Source organism: Petaurus breviceps, unplaced genomic scaffold (genome assembly GCF_028583685.1).
Source record: "Petaurus breviceps papuanus isolate PSGF00001 unplaced genomic scaffold, PetGlider_PUasm1.0 90769, whole genome shotgun sequence".
In the NCBI taxonomy this organism is placed as follows: domain Eukaryota; kingdom Metazoa; phylum Chordata; class Mammalia; order Diprotodontia; family Petauridae; genus Petaurus; species Petaurus breviceps.
The window spans coordinates 3,310,291-3,333,779 of record NW_027187341.1 but is presented as its reverse complement, the minus strand read 5'-3'; the positions used below and the strand labels follow the sequence as shown (position 1 = coordinate 3,333,779).

The 23,489-nt window shown below is 38.7% G+C and overlaps 1 pseudogene; it reads right to left on the bottom strand.

Moving 5' to 3' along the window:
• Positions 1-21,977, bottom strand: LOC138146707 (septin-8-like; annotated as a pseudogene).
• Positions 21,978-23,489: the final 1,512 nt, after the last annotated feature.

Sequence of the window (23,489 nt, the reverse complement as noted above, 5' to 3'; positions counted from 1 at the left end):
TCAGTTTAAGCGCCAACAACAGATCATCTTGAGCTCCTCGAACCTCTCGCTGAGCTCGAGCTCCTTCTCTCTCACCTGCGCCTCCACCTCGCGCGCGGCCCGCCAGGGCATGGCGCAGCACCTCCGGGGCCTGCTCACAGCGCAGCGCCTCGTGAAAGCCCAGGTCCTCGAGCTTCTGGCGGCGGTAGCCGCTCGTAGTGGCGCCGGTGCTTCTGCTCGCGCAGGTCCTCCATGTTCACACCGATCAGCAGGTAGCGCAGCCCCGCCGAGTCGCAGTGGCTGTCTTCGTCCACCTGCACCACGCCCCAGGGGTAGCGGCGGCCCCGGACCAGCCGGCCTCCCAGCGGCACCCGCTCCGTGCTGCCCACCACCGAAGGGCAGCCGCGCGTTCATGCCCGCGTTGGCCTTGGCCACGGCCTCGTAGTCCGCGGGGCACCGCTAGATGCGCACGCCGTGGCGGCCCAGCTCCCCGAGCACGCGGCTCTTGAAGCGGGGCAGCTCGTCCCGGGTGAGTGTGTCACCGGGATGATGTTCACCTTGGCGTGGTCTCCAGGTCCACGGCCTTGAGCGCGTGCACGGTGGGCTTCAGGAAGTAGAGACAGGCGCGCTCACGCGTGTCGCGATAGTAGCAGAGGCGGCGCTGTAACTTCAGCTCCTCCTGCAGGTAGCCCTTTAGCTGCTCGTCCACATCGTCCACCACGGGCCCGCAGTCCCGGTCCAGCTGGTCGCCGAAGCCGGCCGCGTCCATGATGGTCAGCCGCAGGCGCACGTCGCCCTCCTGCAGGTTGTAGGTGCGCGGCCTGGCCGCACTCGTCCTTCTCGAAGAGCGTGTTCTTGCCGATGCCCGTCTCGCCCACGCACAGGATGTTGAAGCTGAAGCCCCTGGCCAGGACCTTGCTGACCAGCTGCCGGGGGAGGCTGTCGAAGCCCACGTGGCCGCCCAGCGTGAGGAGCCACCCGTGGTCCCTGGCCTGGTACTCCACTTCGGCCTCTAGAGCTTTGGGGAAGCAGGGCGGGCCGGCCTGGGACAGGGAACCCCAGATTTCAGCATCGCAGATGGCCAGAATCAGCTTGTATTGGCCGTTGAAAGCCGATTGTTAAATTTTCAGTGTGAACATTTATACCTTGAAAATTAACAGATACTACAAATTAGGCCTTAATTGTTTGGTCAATTGTTTAGATTTAAGAAAGTTATGGAGAAAATGTTAATAATGTAAATTAAACTTAAGAATGTGTCATATACAGATATTCCCCTGGAAAGCCACTTGTTACACATTTAGTAACACACCCCTGGTTTCCTATATACTTAGCACTGAACATTCAGAGAATCTTATGAATATTTGGGCCTTCTTTGGCCTTTTACTTTGAGCTCCTCAATATTGTTGGGGAATAGAGAGGAGGAGAAGAAGAATTTGAGTAGGGCAAGAGATTTTTTTTTCATGGACTCTTGCTTCACCTTGGTCTACACCTAAATAAAAAAGACATTTCCCTCTGTGAGTTTACATTTAATATAAATTCATAGAAACAGAGGTAACATAGGCAACTGGCAAAAGTTACTTGGAGTGGGACTTTTGATGAAGTCTGATCTATCTCTTATAAACAAGAACAGTCAAAACCTCCAAAAATCATTTAATTATTTCCCCAAAGCCCTTGAAATCTTATGAATGAAAAGAAGAAGATGTGGTTTATTGAATGTTTTGTTTGTAGAGGTTCAGAAAGAAGATGGTTACAAATCCTCCCCCAAAGTAGAAGGGCGGCCCTTTTGCTCTTGCTTGGTCCCAAATGAAGTATAACTTCCACATGCTCTCAACAATGCTTTTTGGATCACTGTATTTTTACATCTTGTCAACCAGAGGCTTAGGCATTAATTCCTCAATGAAGTACTAGTTCTCTCTTTTCCTTAGCTTTTCTTGAATCTTCACTGAGGGAAAATACATTTATTAAATAATTCTTAGTTTATGAGACTCCACTGTACTAGAATTAGTAGAAGCTCTGAATTGTTTAAAAAAAAAAGTCTTTCTAGTGTGTACTAGAGGTTTGGCATTTTGATTCAAGCTCTTTTCTTGCTGTCCTGTTTCTGATGTTCCCTGAACAAAGGAAGGACTGTGGGGGTACTGCCTGTGGGGGTACTGCAAATGACTCCAAGCTTAGAATCAGACAACTTGAGTTCTACTCAGAGTTCTGCCATTAACTAGTTGCATGACTATGGACAATTAATTTGCTTGACCTTTCCTCACCTCAGTTTGCACATCTGCAAAATGAGTGGGTTGCATTAAATGGTCTGAAATCTTTAGGTCTTCTAGCTCTAAAATGCTATCATATTTTGAAAATTGGAAAGATAATTATGTGCAAAGTAATTAAACTTCTTTGAGGAAAATACATTAAAAATAAAAGTACCAATGTTCCATTCTTCAAATGTGAAAAATGAAACATTAAGAGGTTAAGTGACTTGCCCTAAGAATAACATTTAGTCAAAACCAGAAATGGGTTTTATATATTGAATTCTTAGCTTTCAATGCATTGTTCATGCCATAAGGGCAAACTCTTTTTCAAAATTTCAAATCTCATGTTTCAAAAAAATTATGACATTTAATTGCATTTTGAAATTGCAAATGAATGAGGTATACAAATCTAATAATCAATTTCCTAAATATCATGGTGGGGAAGTTTTCAAAATATAATAGTTTAGTCTTTAATTGGATGTGAATGTGTCATCAATATTCATATTTTCCAAGAAATTTGCATGATGCTGTTTTAAAATACATTCTTTGGCTTTTAAAGACCTACATGCCTGAGCCATTTCCTACATTCCCAGTCTCCTTACACTTTCCACATTTTCCAGCACTTCCCCCACCAAGCACATAGACAAACTTTTGAGATCCAGTGGCATGGGACTCCTTGATGTTTTTTGCACAAGACACTCTGTCTCCTGACCTGGGCATTTTTACTGCCTGTTCCCCCTGCCTAGAATGCTCTCCCTCCTCATCTGGCTTCCCTGTCTTCTTTCAAGACTCAGCTAAAATTCTTCTTCTAGAAGTTTTTGTTTGTTTCTAAATCCCAGTCCTTCTTAATGTTTTCCTTCAGAGCTTGTTTATTCTGTTCCTACCTTGTTTTACATAGCTCTTTGGATGTTCTACTGTGAGCTTCTTGGGAGCAACAATTCTATCTCCACCTCTATCTCTTCCTCTTCCTCCTCCTCCTCCTCCATCATCATCAAAATCATCATCTCTTCCTCTTTCCTATCTTTGTATCTCCAGCACTTAACAAAATGCCTGGAACATAGTAGGCACTTAATAAATACTTGCTTACTGATGTGATTATATTATACTAGATCATATTTTACTAGATCCATGCCATTTTGTTTTCAAGTAAATGTCTGAAGAGGGAAGTATTACAAAAGTAAAATGAGTAATGATTAAGACTACAAGTGGCATGTTTTAAAAAAATTTTATCATAATTAGTAGAAAACTATTGATTGTATTTCTCCATCCATACAGGTTGCACACATTTTGCATATTTTAGCTTTTATTTAATTATAGAAAGTTATACTTATGACTAAAAAGGCCTGCTTTATATATTGGGCTCTAGGTCAAGACTCTCTTCAGTTATTGGTGCATCTGTTTCCATTGTGGTAAGCATTGACATGTATGGGTGAGGGGTGTGATCATAGTTTATGTAAAAGACTAAGCCAACCATTTTGGAATGGGTAGAATACAGATTTAGAGGATTTGGATATGAATCCTGACTCCGGTTTTTAACTCTGTAATCATGGATTAATCACTGAGCTTCCCAATACCTTAGTTTCCTCAACTGTAAATCTATGATTTTTTATTTCTTTGTCTAACATGACTAGATAAGAATAATTCTATATGGAAGATTTGGGATAAAGCCGTAAATGTTTATATCTGATACATGTATGTACACACAAACACGCACACACACCCCTTAACCACACTTTGATGCAGTGTCATTCAACTCCTTGATATTCTTTGCATAAGCATATCATCTCGACTCAGAATTGTCATTGTTCCTCATACCTAGAATATTTTCCCTCATCTCTGCCTACTGGTTTCCCTTGATTTTTTTTCAAATTTCAAATAAAATTCTACCTTTGTAAGTTTGAATAATTTTCTCAAGAGACTGGTCTTTCCTCTAAGATTTCCTTCAAGTTATCCTGCATATTTCTTATTTGAACATAATTATGTGTATGTCATCTCCTCCATTAGGCTGTAAATTCCTTGAGAAGAGGGACTGTCTTTTGTCTTTTTTCTCTTACGTCCTTTATCCTTTCCTCCCTCCCTCCTCTCTGTCTCTGTCTCTCTCGCTTCTCAGCATTTATTACAGTGGTTCCTGGAACTTAGTAGCCACTTGATTAGTGGTTGTTGACTGACTGATTGAAAAATATATATAGATATAAACATAGATATAGGTTGACTGATAATTCTGCCTATTAAAGGTATCTATACTTGCTGCTTCAAATTCTCCTCTCAAGAGCTTTTTAATTTGTAGCGTGGGCCTTGTTCTCATAAGTGAACTCAAATTCTTCTCTGGAAAGTAATAAATCACCTCTTTTCAAATCTGATGACCTTTATTTAATGGCCTTTTCATAATATTCACCCTCTTCAACCTCTCTACAGTATTTGACACAACTATTTTCTCCTCTCATAGATTTTTTTTGCATTCTAGATTTTCATGACACTATTTGCTCTTAGTTTGCTTTCTACCTGTTTTACTGCTTCTTCTCAGTTTCCTTTGCTGCTTTATCATCCATAGCATGCTTCTTGACTGTGAGTTTACCCCCAGGTTCTGTCCTGGATCCTCTTTTTTCCACCTGAACTCTCTCATTTGGTAGTTTCATAAACTCCCATGGCTTTAATTATCATCCAGATAGCATACCATGTAGATAACAGATTTATTTACTCAATCCTAGTCTCAAGCCTAAACTATACTCTTAAATCACTAATTACCTGTTATTAATATTGAACTGGATGTTCCCTAAGTATCCCAAACTCAACTGTTCAAAACAGAACTCAGTAATGGACATTTTGTCCAGAACTCACCCTGCACCATCTTCCAAACTTTTCTATTTCTCTGAAAGGTACTATTATCCTTCTAATCACACAGGTTCAAAATGTTAACATTATTCTTGCCCTAATTCACCTCATATCTAATCCATTGCCAGATTTTGCTATTTCTATCTCTACAACATCTCCCATATCCTTTACTCATGTAAGGCTGAGGCCACCACAGGGTGGTAGGAACCACCCTATTTCATGCCCTCATTAGCTTTCACCTTAGGCTGTTGAAATACCTTCATAATCAGCTTTCCACTTTAAGTCTCCCTCTATTTCAGTCTATTCTCCATATACTCACATAACCATGATATAATTAAGTTATTTTCTCAATGGACAAGACTGGCCATAATACTCCCATGTTCAGAAAACTCCAATGGCACCATGTTACATAGGGGGTCAAATACACACTCATTTGTCTAGATATTAAAGCCTTTCACAATTTGGCTACAGTTTACCTTCCTGACCTTGTTATGTATTGCTTCCTGAATGGCAAGGTAGTTATTCTTCAACAGAACACTCTAGCTCCCATTATTGTGCCTTTGTACTGATTTTCCCATATACTAGAATAGGGGGTGGGTTGGAACTAGCTCTTATATATTCTGGAGCCAGTTGTAAAATTTCCAGTGTTAACTTTAATTCTTAGAAATAGGCAAATACTAAAGATTAGGGCTTGATTTACTGTTTTGTTAATTGTCTAAACTTAAAAGGATGGAGAAAATAACAAATTAAAAATAAAAGTATATTCTGAGTACTTTTTTTTTTTCCTGGAGAATAAGTTGTCACAGATTTACCACATTTCAAGGTCTCCCAAGCCATTAGTGTCCCTCTCTATTACTTTGTATTGATTTTACATAAAACTATGTAAGTACATACTATCTCTCCCTTCCCTCCCCCAATAAAATGTCAGCTACTTGAGGGTAGGAATTAATTTCTTTTTATGTTTGTAACAGCAGTGCCTAGCAAAATGTCTGGCACATAACAGGTTTTTTAAAACATGCTTTTATTGATTAACTGATTCCTGATAAAGCCTTGTAAAAAGTTACCTATTCTATAAACTTATATTCAGGCAGATAAATGACCATAAATCAGAAACCATAAGGATGGGCAGTGGATAGGACATACATTTGTTGATAAGCTTACAATCACCTAGCCTAGCCACTTCCTTACTCTTTAACCAATTAAAATGGCCCAATGCACTCAAGCTAGAAATCTTGAAGTATAGGCAAAAGATAATACCCTAGAAGAGGAAAGGAGAGGGCCAAAGTATAAAAGCACAAACACCAAACCATGACAAATTCTACCTTACCTGGTAGGCCAACTCCCTGTGTTGTAATTGGCATAGAATTATACTGGCTCAGAGAATGTGAATATGATCTGAAAAGCTTCTTTGAAGAGCCCTGAGGTAGCACCTGAATTCTGTTCTATTGGTGCACTGCTGAATTCAAAGAAAGCAAAGACCCATCCATGCCTGTGTGCATTACATTGCTTCTATGATGATAGGACCACATTATTTCTCTGCTTGAAGATCCTAGAAGCAAGAGTGATTGATCTTTTGATCACACCACCTGCTCCTTTGAGGGCAGTGTAAAAACACTTTGGTAACCACAAATACCAGAGGAATTCTGTTGATATATTATAATAGATTTTTTTTCTTTTTGGAGGGCAATTGGGTTTAAGTGACTTGCCCAAGGTCACACGGCTGGTTTTTGTGTTAAGTGTCTGAGGCTGTATTTGAACTCAGGTCCTCCTGACTCCAGAGCCAGTGCTCTATTCACTGCGTCACCTAGCCACCCCTATAATAGATTCTTTAAAGATTGTCTACTTTCCAGTGAAGTATAAGCATTGATCTTAACTTATGGCAAATACTGAACAATTTCTCTCGGTGTCATCTGTCTATCAAAAACCAAACAAATAAATTGACGTCTGATAAAATCATAAATTTAGAGCTGGAAGGCACCTTACAGGTCATCTAGCCACCACCACTCCCTCACCAACACACACTTTATAGTTGAGGAAACTGAGGCCTAGAGTTAACAACTTGCCTATGGTCACACAGGCAGTGGCAGAGGCATAATTTGAAACTAGTACCTCTGAAAATCAATGACCTTTCCACTCCACTCTCTTTAACTGTTCTATGAATTCATTTCTTTTTATAGTTCTTTTCTTTTTCCTGCTTTTTGGAGGGAGGAAGGCAAGGCAGTTGGGGTTAAGTGACTTGCCCAAGGTCACACAACTAGTAAGTGTTAAGTGTCTGAGGCCGAATTTGAACTGAGGTCTTCCTGAATCCAGGGTCAGTGCTGTATTCACTGTACCACCTAGCCACCCCTCTTTTTATAGTTCTTGTAACCTCTCCAGGCCTTTATATAAAGCATATAGACAGGAACTTCTAATTTCCATAATTATAATAAAATATTTAATCTATTGCATAAGATACAATATGATGAAATATATGAAATGATGTGTGTCTTCCTATATAGATAGATAGACATATATCTCTATACATACATACATATGTCAATAAAAATCATAATTCAGGAGATCTTCATTTCAATGGAATATCTGGTACTTACTTTCTGGTGATATTAAAATCACTTAAACTTTCCGAGCTTATTTTCCTCACCTGTAAAATGGGTACAATTATATTTACAATGTAATCAAATAGTCAGCAAGCATTTATTAAGTACTTATTATGGACCAGGTATTGTGGTAAGCACTGGAAACATAAACAAAGGAAAGAAGCCTCTGCCCTCAAGGTTCCTACACTCTAGAGGGGAAAACTGTACATGAAAGAGAGATGAAAAGGGAATTGTGAGGGGAAGAGGAAAGGAAAGATAACCAAGTAAGGGGACATAGTAGAGAAAGCCTGTGGACATGAGTAAGTACTACAGACTGGAGAGGAAGGAAGGCATAATTTTGGCCTCGTCCTACATCATCGATTTGTTGTGAACAAAGTATTTTATAAATTTTAAAGCTTCACGTAAATGTGAGGTGTTAAGGAACTATGAAAGATTATAAAACTCATAGGATCATAGGTGAAGAGCTGAAAGTACCTAGGGCTGTTCTACTCCCTCTTCACTTTCTCTCACCCCTCCCAGAACCACAATTTAAAAAGTAAATTGAAAATTTAATCTTTCATTTAAAAGGAAAGATTCCTCTTTTTGGTAGTGTGTGTGTGTGTGTGTGTGTGTGTGTGTATCTGTGTTGGGGTGGAAGACTGACAGAAAGCACAGGAAGCTTTGCCTTGCACAATTACGACACATAATATGTACTTAATAAATGCATGCAGTTTCACTAATTGATTGATTGAAAGGGCAAGGTAGGCTTAAGATCAGCTGAATTTTGGGTGAAAAATCATTTCTTCTTCTCTGTGAATGGATACAGTTTTGTCCAGCTTTATGGGGTCAAACCACCTTTTTCTTCGTGCTAAGTAGATTACATCATGAGACTAGGGAGGTGCTATGAATTCGGTGAGAGACTATCTTAGCCCTGTAGTGTTAGGTCCCATGCCCGCTTCCCTGTGTTATCATTGTAGTGAACAAGATTGCCTATTGGTGCCTTGGTCTATCTAAGTTAATAGTTTACCCATCAGACAGTATTTAATAGATTTGGAGAGGGGAGTGGTGGAAGTATGGTTGGAATCTGTTCTAGGCACTTAATGTTTGTTCAGTTGAACCCGCCACCTGCCTTACTTAATATCTGATTCTCCAGAGAAGGGGTTCCTATCCAGAGGTACCAGGTAGGTGACATACTGCCAAGCTGTGTTGTGACAGTGTTTCTAGGATCCTACAACCTGCAGAAGCACATGGTCCCTGATCATTGGGCAAAAAGCTTCCAGCTATACCTAAGGCACTGTAATCAGCATCTCCTGATGGAGGAAAGCTCTGTGCATCTTAGGGAGAGACAATAAGCACTGGACCTGGTATTTGAGTAATATTCCCTTTACTAATGCAGGATGGCACATTCCTGACAATTTATGACCCTAGAGAGTTGCACAACTAATATGCATCAGAAGCCATACTTGAGCAAGGATTTACAGCTGAGGAAACTGAGGTAAACCAAAGTTAAATTATCCACCTAGAGTCACAAAGCTATTAAGTATCTTATTCTAAATTTGAACTTGGATCTATCCTGACTCCAGGTCCAGCACTCTATACAACACACCACTTAGAAGACTGGGAGAGAGATCACTTTTGAGCCAGCAAAGAGAGTGAGGCAGAGAGGAGAGAGAAATAGCAGGTATTCATTCTATTGTGATGCTTCTTTAGCTATGTTAACTAATCTCCTTTCTACTTCAGAGCGCCTAAGTAGAAAATTCAATACTCTTTAGGTTGCTGTATCCAAAGAATTAATCACTTAGTCGCCAACCCCTGCAGGATGAGTCTCTCTGTACCTGGGTCTGCTGATTGTGAAACAGCAGATACAATCTGGTTCCCTAACCATACTCACAGCCTTTGAGTTAAGCCATTTTAGAACTCCTACTCTACTCATAGAATCTGGAGTCAGCTTATATGAGGATGAGGAATTGGAGTCGACTTCAGTGAAAGTAATAAATTGAGTTCAAACAAAGCCCCCAAAAGGAAGGAGAGAGTAGACATTCCCCTCTCAGGTAGTAGGTAATATAAGGAGTCAGCTTTTCAGAGAGCATACTGAATCTGAGAGTATAAAAAGGGTCTAAGGAATGTATTTATTATTACAATCATAGATCTGGATATGGAAAGACCTCAGAAAATATGAAGTCCAACCCCCTCATTTTAGTAGTGAGGAAACTGAGGCCAAGAGAAGTTAAGTGTCTTGCCCAAGGCCACATAGTAGCAACAGGAAGGACTTGAATATAGGTCCTCTAACTTTAACCCTCATATCCTTTCCACTGTCTCATTATTTTGAAAGGAAGAATGAAGAGTCTGACATATGCCTGTACAGGTAGAGGGGAACAGAGCTAAGTATTTTCTCATGAAATTTCATTTTTTTCCTATTCTACTATGTTAAGGGAATGCTATATTTTTCCTTAAATAATTCAGAATAAATATTTCATAAAAAAAATAAATTTAATTTACAAAATAAAGTGCTTAGTATGGTAAAAAAAAATGTCAATGAAAGTATTTACTTTATTTGTTTCATTTCAAAAAGCCCCAAATAAAACACAGAAAGCATATGCTTTACCATAAGAAAGGTCTGTGCCCAAATACTGCAGCATTCTTTCTGTTTTACTGTAGCTCTCAAGACTGTCTCCATATTTTCCAAACCTCATCCGGGCTTGAAAATGCATAATATTTAATTTTTGCCCCTCTGTTGTCAATCTGCTTTTCTCAGGGAGCCTATTATGGATAGAAATTTCAAAGTCCAAAATGTTGGAGGTGGAAAGAGACAAAACAGATTTTTGCCTCTTCCTAATGTTCTCTGCAACATGTGAAAAGCCCTGCAGGAAATAACATTTTGGACGGCAAACTCTCATTACCACATTAATTGCCTCTGTCATGACAGTTTGGGCATCAGCAAATGGCTGGGCCCCTACTGTGCTCCTCTAGAGAGCAATGAAGGGCAAAAAAAGTGGGTTCCTTGTTCCCCAACCAGCCTGTACAAAAAAAAAAAAGTAGGGACTGCTCCTTGGAGTGTGTGTTACATGAGCCTTGGCTACATGGTTCACTCCTAGATTATTTAGGTAAGTATATTTTCTATGAAATGCTTTGGAAGTTTTTCAAACACAAGGAGAAAGAAAGGGTGGGCTGGGGAGTGGGGTGAAGAATAATATCACATTCCTAACAACACAGCTCTTGCCATAAGTGAATTTTTAACTTATTTCTGTGTCAAAACTGGAGAGACGAGGGACGGGAGTCAAAGATAAAAGCTCCAAGTGTGCTCCCTGCTTCACTTACTCTCCATCTGAACATTCGCCATATAATCAGTGGGGCTCAGGAGGGGACAATTTGAACAAAGTGGAGAGTAAGTAGCATTTGAAGTTAAAGAACACGTGGAAAAAAATCCATTTGAACATTTTTTCAAATATCACTAGCTTTTAAGTTATTCTATTTAATTAATATAATTAGCAGATTGAGTAATGCTAGTCAGATTGGTTAAAAATGTGAAGTGTGGTGTAATGATTATAATTGTTATTCTCCCCCTTTTTCAGGCACATAAAAAGAAAAAAAAAAGATTTTCATTTATTCTTCTCTTGTTCTTACAACTTGAGCAACATTTCTATCCTTGAACCATAATGGGGGTGAGACTAAAGTAGAAGTTAAGGAGCAAGACAAATGAGAGAGTGAAGACCATAGAAAAAACAACAGAAAAATGTGTAGTGGAAAGATTTGCATTTAGATTTAGAGCAGAGAACTTGGATTGAATCTTAGTCTACTACATGTATGATCTAGGTTAAGTCTTTAACGTTCTCTGATCCTCAGTTGTAAAATGAGACAACTGGACTAAAGGTCCCTTATTGTTCTAACTCTTATGCTCTTCAAAGTTGACTAAAAACAATCTTGGATCCATAGATGAAATACATATCTAGATACTTAGAAATATTTGGGAGAAAGGGAATTAGCATTCAAATACATATTAGTATAAACCTACCTGTCCTATATCTGGAGATATGATATATGAATGATGAATTAATTGTTTCATCTAGAAATTTAGTGTCTAGAAATTTAGCACAGAATAAATCTGATGATATGTTTTTTTACATGACCTTAAAGGACCATTCAACCTTCTGTGGCATCATTTCTTCATATGGAAAACATTGATAGTTAACAATTGATTCTAATTTTCTCATTTGCAGGGACATAGTGAAATATCAAGCTCCTGTGAGAAATGCAAAATGTCTGATACCAGATGTGACTCTTTCACATGCCAAGGGGATTCATATGTCCAGGGGCAGCTTTTTGAAGCTAATCAACTTGTCTCGAGTGAGGAGAGGAAAAAGACCCAATTTATTAACCTTAACCCTTTCCTTCTTTCTGACTTAACAGATAATCAGAATAACTGAAAATAAGGATCTGGGGAATTCTAGGCCAAAAACATGTAGTCATTGTTGAGCGTAACCACTGGCCATAACAGAGATGACTGGGGTAGACACAAGTTGAAGTAGATTACCCAAAGGGTTATAAATTTTTTTCTTGTAGCTATGGGGCTGCAATTTAACTTCTGCATATATGTATCTTTTCAACAACAAAAGTAATAATAATAGTTAGAATTTATATAGCACTCTAAAGTGTGCAGATAGTTTTATCTAATTTTATTGTCACAGCAACCTAGGGAGGCAGGTGATATTATCCTCATTTTACAGATAAGAATACTGAAGTAGACTGAGGTTAAGTGACTTACCTGATGTCATGTAGCTTGGAAGTATCTGAAGCTATCTTCCTGACTCCAGAATCAGTGCTCTTATCCACCACACCATTTAGTTTGCATTAGCTGAATTAGCAGGTTGGCCATATTTTGATTTTGATTAATTACTGAATAATACTCATAACAATTTTGAAGCTAGATCTCCTGAAGAGCAAACTATAAGGCTGGATAAATCAAAAGGTATCCCATTCAGGTTTTGAGCCTAATATAATCGTATATTAAAAGCATATATTTTAAATAAATTCTAGTTATATATATATATATATATATACATATATATATATATGCTTATATTAAGATACATAGTAACATTACATATTAAACTGACACATAGGGGCGGCCAGGTAGCGCAGTGAGTAAGAACACCGTCCCCAGAGTCAGGATGACCTGGTATCTAATCCGGGCTCTGATTCTTAGCACCACACCCAGAAATAACTGGCCGTGTAACCTTGAGCAAGTTACTTAAGCCCAATTGCTTAAAAAAGAAAAAAAACTGACACATAAGGTTGATCAGTTACTTTGATATTTTAAGACTATGATTTGGAATAAACACAGCACAGTGGGAAAAGCACTGAGTGTATTGTCAGAGGAACTGGGTTCAAACCTCACTATAATTGCTTACTACTTGCATTTACTTGAGCAAGTCACAATCTGCCTGGGCATCATTTCCTTCACCTATAAAATGAGAAGATATGATTTCCAGGGTCAAGGGTCACACAAAATCTCTGATTTGTGATGTGTGATTTCATTGATATGGATAATTCCACCACCAATACTAATTATAAAACCTCCCATGTCTTAGTAACTTCGTGAGATGCTGTTATGAAAAATACATCATTAACTTATAAAGGATGATACAAAACCATAGCTGGGCCCAATATGGGTTAGGGCACTCAACCTTTTCTGCTCATGGCAACTGTATCTCTGGACCTGTGTGATGGACCTAGGGTCAGTCCTGATAGATTTAAGAGTGTACCTTAAAGGATCTTAAAGAGTAGGGTGAAGCTACTTTTTTTTAACTCCTTGCCTCTTTGCCCCTACTTCAGATGCCCAGGAGAATCATTTAAAACTTACACTGGCTCATATCTAGAATCTTCCTCTAAGGTAGATAGGGAAGAAAAGAAAGGGATTCAGAGCGCACTGTAAATCAGATATAGGACAGCTATTTATTTCCTTTACATAATAGAGCTGCCAAGCACAAAAGATTCACAAGCCCATGGTTTATAAAGGAAAAAAAAAACTTAAGAAGCAGTAAATTACAATTGTTACTATAGTCTCTAGGTAAGGATTACTATTCCCAGAGGATTTTGGATACTTAAAATACTGGAGCATGAAGCATTTTTTGAAACTGCTGAATAGGTATTTCATGTTTTGTTTGCATTGTAACATCTCCCTTAAGATCCATATCTTTTGGCAAACCAGACCAGGTACTGGACTCCTTTTTTCTGGCACTGATAATCATCTCTTCCAAAAAATACTGTAATGGATGTAAATGGAATCTTTTTTTAGTGTTGCAAGGACTTGCTGATGGACCCACTAGGTCCTGACCTCTTAAATTCACAGTTAGTTCTAAGTCTGGAAATATTTAGCATAGGATTGTTGTTAGTTCACTTAAAAGAAACAAAGGTGAAGAAAAACTAGGACATTGAGAGCCAATCTCAAGTTAATCTAATCTGACAGAGGTGCTGGTGGGCATGTGTGAGCAGTTTGTCATTTCTGCTAGGATAGAAGATAATAAAAACTTCCCTGATATCTTTTGGGAAGCCCAAGGAAATGCTCAGTCTTGACCCAGGAAGATGGAAAGAGAGAGGTGAGGGCTGCTCCTTTTAACTTTTATGGAGTAGGAGGCTCTTCCTGGCTTAATGTTCCCATCCTTTCAGAAACAGACTTCCCTCTAACCTCATAACCCTTAAAGGGTGAATAGATGGCCATAGTATTTCACCCAGGGTTGGCTTAGTCATCCTAAAGCACAAGTCTTTGAATACGGGTCCAAAATAGGTGGATCACTCGCAATAACAGGACAGATATGTCACTGAAAGTAACCTTGCCCTAGTCTTTCTCCATTGGGTAAGGGGTTCTATCCAGAGCCAATGATCAATGGCCAATGTTGGGGGGAGGGATTCTCTGTAAAGTGTCTTTCTAAATTTAGCTTTTCTAGTCCACAAAAGATAGGCATAAGTCTTATTACTAAACTAACACTTGAAGTTATTGCATTTTAGAAGGTTATGCTAGCTAAGCTATATAAACAATGTAAGTTAAACACATATGAAATATATAAATACCTATGTAAACAACATAATGATGGTGCCCCCAATTCAACCCTTATTCCTGTAGTGCCTCCACAGCAGATTATCTTGCCTCTAAACTTTGTCTATTAAGAATAGGACTATCTAACATGATATATATGAAATATACCTTTATTTTGCTGCTTCCATCTTTAAAATATTTGTCTCTATGCATACAGTTCATTCTTCCTACAAATCTAAGAGGAAGAAGCTTCTCTCATTTGCACAACTAACCTATGTGTATTCTCAAATTCATCCCCTTATGCCTAATTCAGAGGGTCACAATCCCTCAATTAACCCCTTCTAAACCTTCAGTCATTCCATATGGACTATTTTTTTCTCAGTCTTCAAAGAACACACACACACACAATAGTTTTCCTGTGATAAAAACTACAGCAAATACCTTCCCTTGATTCTACTGACCTGCCAAGCTAAGCCACTATTCCCTCCCCCTTTCTTTTAGAGGGAAGAAGGGAATAAGCATTTATTCCTACTATGTGCCAGATACTGTGCTAAGCATTTACAAATTTTATATCTAGCTAGGCTTTGAGGGATGGATAGATATTGGCAGACAAAAATAGATAAGGAATGGAACATTCCAAGTATTAATGATTGATGCATAGCATTTTGTAGCACTGGAGACATAGAAGGTTCTTAATAAATATTAGTCAGCTGACTGACTGATATATATAAAAGTCACAGGGATGGGTCACTGGTCTGTGATTTCATTGGTGAAGGGAATATTCTCTACCAGTGTGGATTTACACCTTCTCTGAAATGTCTAACCTTAAAAAATTCCCTAGAGTTTGAGGGACTTGTCCATTGTTATAACTTCAATATGTATTAAAGACAGGCTAGAAGCTTGGTCTTCATTACTTTAAAACTGGCTTTCTACTTTATGCAATTAGGATAAAGTATAAACCATAACATCACACAATTTTACAGAGAAGGGTTAACAGCAAGAAAGACATAGTATAAACTAATGACAAATTATTCTCACAATCAGGCTCAAGTCCTGTTTTTGACACATACTGATCATGTTCAAACTGTTTAACCTCTCAGAGTCCTCAGGTACACCTCAAAGATCATAATTTGCAGAGCAGGTGTCGATCTACATTTACAAAAGGAATTTCCTCATTATGAGGTGTTCAAGGAGGACTAGTACCTCTGGTGTGAGGGCTTGATGAGCCCTTTTCAGAGGTGTTCATCCACTTTTCATGTCTACCTTTCATTCAACTCTCACCTGTGGCCCCAAGAAACTGTAGCACGCTCAGAGGCCACACACTAGTAAAATCATCACAGCAGACAAAAGCCATGTTGAGGGTAATTGACAGGCCTAAAATCCATTGATGACTTGGGAGAATGTCTATCCCAAGCATGTGAAGACTTCCCCCAGTGGAATGGGTGGAGGAGGACAATTTGTTCCAACGACCACAAATGTGGCTAAAGCAGGTGCTGTAGGCCTTGGTCATATCTAAGACTCCAAGTCTACCCACTGCATCTGAGGTCATCACCAGTCATTCTGACTTTTGTCTTGCCACTAGACTTTGATGACTCTGGAAGAAAGAGTAAGGCTGATGACTTCATATATATCTGCCTCACTTAAATCCAGTTCATGTGCAAGTCAAGATATCACCCCATGATATCACTGATCTTTGAAAGCAAAGGATGAACAACAGTAAAGGGAATTTCCTATGCCAATGAAAATCTCAGGTCTGACAAATATATAGACAGGCAAGGGTGGCTGAGTGCATAATAACATTTTGTGTTATTACTGTAAAAACTGTAAAATCTAATAATTGTACCTACTTCACAGGGTTTTTGTGAGAATCAAATAAGACAATATTTATAAAGCACTGTCTCACACATAATAAGTGCTATATAAATGATCATTCTGTTCTCCTTCCTTTCCCTGTATGCATATATGTATACACACATTTGTTGTTGTATATGTATATACAAATAACATACATGCACACATATAACTAAGTTGTCCAATTTGCGTTGAACTGTATTGTAGATCATACAGCTAGGTAGCACAGTGGATAGAGTGCTGAGTCTAGAGTCAGAAAGATCTGAGTTCAAATCCATCCTGAGACAATTGCTGTGTGACCCTGGGCAAGTTGTTTAACCCTTTTGCCTCAGTTTCCTCATCTGTAAAATGAGTTGGAGAAAGAAATAGCAAACTATTCCAGTATCTTTGTCAAGGAAACCTCAAATAGGGTCACAAAGAGTCAGAGATGACTGAAAGGAGTGAACAATAACAAACAACATATTCTATGTTACTTTAAGGTAAAATATGGTTGACACAGAGCAGGTATAAAAGATTATAACTACATGAGACAGCCCTCTTTAGATTACAAAAGAAAGTTAGGGAAAATAACATTGGCCTAGGAGTCGAGTTCAAAGGCCACTCACTTCACTTTTCTGGCCTTCAGTTTACCCTTTTTGAAAATAATAGCTTTGAATTAGATAATCTCCCTTTTAAATAAAAATTCCAGGATTCAAAGCAGTTATTTGAAAATTTTCTAGCAGGGGAGTGATTTGATAAAAACTTGACCTCTGTCTCCAGCTCTAAGCCTTACTCTCCTATTGGATTTTTCTGCCCAGAAGTCTCAAGGTCAAACCTCAAATTCAACATACTTGAAAATGAAATTTATCATCTCCTTACTACTCCATGTCCCATGCCCCAATCTCTAGATCTGCCTCTACCTCCTGATTTCCCTATTCTAACAACTCTTCTATTAGTCTCCTAGTCATGAAATTGCCACTAAATAAAACAAGTTTGTCTTCTCATTTTCTGCCTAACATTAATCAATCCTCTAATGAAGCTAATTAAGTAAAATGAGCATCTGAAAAATAATGATACTTAAAAATGTTAATATACACTTGTCTTTGGTTGGGTCTATACATCTGAATTGAAGGATTGAAGCAATTGTCTGTATAATGCAAACTAAAAAATACTTAATCTCACTATTCAGATAATTGAAGTAATGTTGATTATAGTAATCCAGATAATAGCTTCATTTATTTGCTTTGCTTTCTTCATATTTCCATGTCCAAGAACTGGTTCTTTACTGAAAAATTATATATGTGTGCATGTATATATGTATGCATACATGCATATGAATAGGTATGTGCATATATACACATACATGCCTTTTTTCAATTATGTATGTATCACAGACTACTAGAAGTAAAGAGGCAGTTAGATCAATGGGAAGGGACAGATGAGAACATCAGTGGGTCAAAGCAGACCTTGAATGACACAGTATCTATTATTCATTTCCCAGTGATATCCAGCTCTAAAGTTATGGGAAATGAATTGACAGGCAGGACATGTAGGTAAATTGCCCATTTGGTGATATAATCTAATACCACAGGAAACTTTCAGAAAGGAAGAGATACCACAAAAACCATTTTATAGTCAGCATCCTAAACACTGAATTGCCCTTAGTAATGTAGGAGACATTGTAGACCTTTTCATTTTCAGAGGTCACAAATTGGCAGAGCTTGATGAAACATTATAAGGAACTGTAAAAAGATCCCACAACCATCAGCTTTCCCTGGAGACTTCTGTGGTCTCTCAAATTCTCTCAGAAACCATTTCTGAGGCCTTAAGAATGAAGGGTGAAAAAGATACAACTCATCATTGACAAGTGGCTGTGTCCACCACCCACTCTTCAGGTACAGTGGGATAGTTCAGAGGATTTCTCTATTGTTTAATCTACTTCTGTCACTGCCTGCCAGGTTTCTCATTCAGTAGTCAACATTTATTAGTAAGTAACAATCTATGTGTTCAGCTAAAAAAATCTGGAACAATAAACAAATGTGTTGCAGGAGCTGCATGAAAAGTTTACTGAGCAGCTCACCCCTTGTTTTCTCTCTCCTGGGCTTCATGCTCTCAATGATACCCATTTGGGCTATGTGCCACCTGAGATGGGCAATTTGTCCATATGCCATGTTTTCATACTTCCTTAATTAGAATGTGCATGATTTCTAAACCAGCTGATAGAATATATAAAATATTCCAGCTTCTGGGCTTAGATAGGCTACTGATTTTCCCTTACAGTCTGACAACTTGGCAAATACTTGCAGATAAAGCAGAAATGAGCTTTGTCTTAACACAGGCAGGAGGGTAAGAGGGGTGGAATCATACCATCTATACAACAGAATAACAATCTGTATGATACTTGGTCATTAGTAACTTCCAAATTCAAGTCCATGTGCAAGAAGATCCCCACCAACACGGGGAAACATTAGAAGGAGAGACCCATTGGGTGAGGTGACAGGACACTGCTGACCTGAACCAGACCATCTATTTTATCTGCCTGCCAGAGAGAACAATATACTGCATCCAGAAGCAAGTTGCTCAGAAGTGACTGATGCTGCTACTGCTGCAGGAGCACCTTGGTTAGGCTGCACATTAAGCATGAGGAAACAGGATTCTTGTTGAGTATATGGCAAGGCATCAGAAAAGCAATCCTTGTTGATATGGAATAGGCAAGCAATTAACCTGAGAAAAGAAGGAATCACAAGCTGCTGACCTGCAAATTTATTCCCTTACTTTAATCCTTCGGGCTTCTGGGACTAAATCAGTACCTCTTGATGATCTATTCTCTCCACAGAAGCAAATTGAAGCCCTTTCATAAGTAAAAACAGATTTTTAAAAATCATGCTAGGAACACACTCATATTTCTTATAAGAGCTGTTATTTTAGCATATGTAAAACCCAATGTATAAAGCTAGCTATAGGAATTGAGCTGCTGGGACTGAAAATAATCATTCCTAAGTACCTAACCTCCTTATGAGCCTCTGTATGTATCAAGGTAGGTACTCAGGAAACAGACTCACAGTCTATTGACAGTTCACAGACAAAGACTTTTTGAGTTTCCAGAGCTTGGGCTTTGTTGGAATGTCTTTCAAGATTCCAGTGTTACATCTTGAGGAGCGTTAGGGAAGACACAGAATGGAATCACCAGGTGCTTTAAAGAAAAGTTTTAAGCTCCAAGATCCCTTTATGAATTGTGAGAAAGTCTCTTGAGTGAATTAGAAAATGAATAATGCTGGGACTGGGAATGGGGGTGTGGGGAGGATTGATCATACCCTTGGAGAATTTTAAATAGATTAGGGTGCTAGCATTCAAGGAATAATTTTCAAGAGTTCCAGTCATTCCATGTGAGGAAGCATCTTGGCAGAAAAGACTCCAGCATCTATACTAGAAGGTACAAGGGAAGGGTTTTTTGTCACCTTTCTCTGTATCTCTTTGGTCATGATATCTTGGATTGGTATTTAATCAGTAAGACACAGATACTTTACCCTTCAGTTTGGGAATCACCATGCAGGCATAGACAGAGAGAGAAAATGACTGAAGACAAGAAATACATTAAAGGGATCTGACCCCTGGAAGGAGAGAAGATGGGCAGCTAGGTGGCACAGTGGACAAGTCACGGACCTTGGAATCAGGAAGACTCATATTCATGAGTTCAAATCTTGCCTCAGATATTTATCTGTGTGACCGTGGGTAAGACACAAGTCATTTAACCCTTTTTGCCTCAGTTTCCTCCTCCATAAAATGAGCTGGAGAAGGAAATGGCAAACAACTCCAATATCTTTGCCAAGAAAACCCCAAGTAGGGTCATGAAGAATTAGGCATGACTGAAACTACTGAAAAACAACAAGCAGAGAAGAGAGATAACTGGGTGCAAAAAAAGGGAAGGATTAAGCATTAATAAGAGAACTAATATTTGCCAGGCACTGTGCTAAGTGCTTTACAAATATCATCTCACTGGATCCTCACAACTCTGTGAGTTAGGTGCCATTATTATCCCCATTTTACATTTCAAGAAATTGAAGGGAAAAGAGATTAAGTGACACAGGCTTAGCTGTCTAGTAAGTATCTGAGGTTGCATTTGAACTCAGGTCTTCCTCACTGCAGGACCAGGGTTCTATCTACTGTACTAGTGGGTTGCCAAGGAAAAACTTGCTCTTGGCAATAGAGAATTGGAGTGTGAAGAACAGACTCTGGGGAGCCCAGCTGAGCAAGCACCCCACAGAAATGCTGAACCCAAATCAGAGCTTCAAGAAGACTATATGAGGAAAGAAACAATATAGAAGTCCTAGAGTTCCAGAGGACTAAGTTGTTTTGGCCATGTGTATTCCCTGGTGTTTGTCTTACTAATATTGCACTCAAAATAATCCTGCCAAGGTGGGAAATCTTAGCTATTTAATTCTTCTAGGGGGCACGGTCAATTTCTCTCCCACTCTTCCAAGGATGCTATGTAGGTTTATGGGAAAGTGTACTTCAGATTTATGGCAGAAATATTTTGTAGTTACTGTTCCTCTTTTTTTTTTTTTTGCTTTTTGGAGGGCAGTTGGGGTTAAGTGACTTGCCCAAGGTCACACAGCTAGTTTTTGTGTTAAGTGTCTGAGGCCGGATTTGAACTCAGGTCCTCCTGACTCCAGGGCCAGTGCTCTATTCACTGCAGCACCTAGCTGCCCTAGTTACTGTTCTTTCTATGCTACCTGGGTCAATATCAGTGCTTTGAGACAATTGGCACTAATTGATGACAGCTATGCATGTAAAGCAAAGACTTCTAGGCTAAAACTTGAACCTGAGAGTACAGCCATCCTCTGAAAACCAAAAGCCCAAATACAAGTACAAATTGGGGGATGAGAGTAGAGGGGATCTTATGTCTTTATGCATGGTAGAATAAAGACTGAATATTCATTTTCTCAACTATACATAAGGACAGGGATAAGGACTAGGTTTATTATTTCATTTGTATAGGAAACACCCAGATAGAGGTAGGAAACCACCTCTAACAATGTAGGTTGGAACCTTCTCTGAAATTTACAGTCTCAAAATTTACCTAAACCACTGAGAGGTTAAATGACTTGCCTGGCATCATTCAGGCGGCATGTGCCAGAGGTCAGACTTAAAACCAGGTCTTCCTGGTTTTGAGTCTGATTCTTTATATACTATTCCATATACTGCCTCTATATAACTGGTCAATAATAAAATATCTCATACACATACCTTTTCTCTACTAAAACTATAACCTAAATGCAGGTTGAACCATTTCATAATTCTTCTCATGTAATAAAATCCAGTAGCTCCCTCTAAGATAAAATGGAAAAAAAGAGAAAACAAATCTGTTCGGTTTTTAAAGTACTTCAGATTCTGGGTTCTTCTTACCTTTCTACTCTCTGATCCAGTGACACTGGCCTCCTTGTTGTTTCTGGAATACAACACTCCATCTCCAGCTCTGGCCATATTCACTGCTTGTCCCCAGTGCCTGGAATGCTCTACCTCCTTGATGTTGCATCTTCCAGCTTCCCATGCTTCCTTCAAGTTTCAGCTGAAGTCTCACCTTCTGCAAGAAGTTCTTCCCAGTCCTCCCTAATCTTAGGGCCTTCCCTCTGAGACACCAATTTTTACACACACAAACACACACACACACACGTTTGATGCATATGTACACATAGATATGTATGAATGCTATACATATATAGTTATTTACAAACAAGATATATGTGTTTGTATATATATATATATGCATATATGTGTATGTATACACATAATGGTTGCATGTTTTCTCTTTTATTAGACTTGGAGGTCCTTGAGAAAAGGGACTGTTTTTCCCTTTTTTTGTATTCCCAGTGTTTTTCACAGTGCCTGGCACATAGTAGATATATAATAAATGCTTGTTGAATGACTCATCAATGTTCCTTTGTACACTCATGCTACTTCCCAATGTAGAAAGGAATATCTCCCTTGTTCAGGACTGAATTTTCTTTCTTTCTTTTTATTTTTTATTTTTTGCTTTTGGACAAGGGATCAGAATTCCCTTTGTTATCTAATACCAGGCATTCTTTGGCATTAGGAATTGCTTGTCCATGACTCCAGTATTGTTTTCCCTGTAACTGATACAGGTATCTATGTTCTCTTCAAATCAAGAATGGTAAAAGAACTCTAACAAAGGATGTATCATGGTTTCATTTTTTCCTGAGTAACTTCCTGTGCAATAGACAGGAAGTACTTAAGAGAGTCAGTGTGTCTGGGACAGACTTTTACTGAAGATATAATAAGCAAGCCATTCTGAGCTGTCAATAAAGTTGAATCATTTGGCTCTAGTCTCCTCAAATGCTTCTTGCTAAATAGGAATTTACGATAAATGATGAAAAGTGTAGACTTCATTTCAAATCATTAATGCAGAAATATAATGATTTATCAGAGACAAATAGAAAATTAAAAAAAAATGCAAAAGAAGCAAAGAAAGGCCTTAAGCAGTGACTGTTTCTATACTCCCAAATGGCAGAATTCAACCTACTGTGGTTTTCAAACTACACAAGCTTTAGTTTCTCTCTACAAACAGCCTGGTTGAATCATGACCAGTACCAAACTGGGAACACAGTGAGTACTTAATAAATCCACATTGATTTGTGGGTGGATGGACTACCCAAATTAGATAAAAATAAAAGACAAAGCAAGTGTTTTCCTAAATACAGAGCACACAGTAGCCATTCCTTTGACAAAATAAAGCCCCATAAGCAAAGAAAAGGAGGAAAGAAAGAGTATCTCAAAACCAAAACTGAAACCAATATTTTTTTAGCAGCAGGCCAATTATTAAAATCAACTCAATTAATTACTAATATCAAAAACTAAAAAAGTATTTTTTAAATCACTTACAAATTATTTGTTGCTAGAGGCAGAAAAAAAGTACTGAAAATTACTGGACAGTCAAATATAAGAGATATTTATTGTGTCCATCAGAAATGAGAGAGA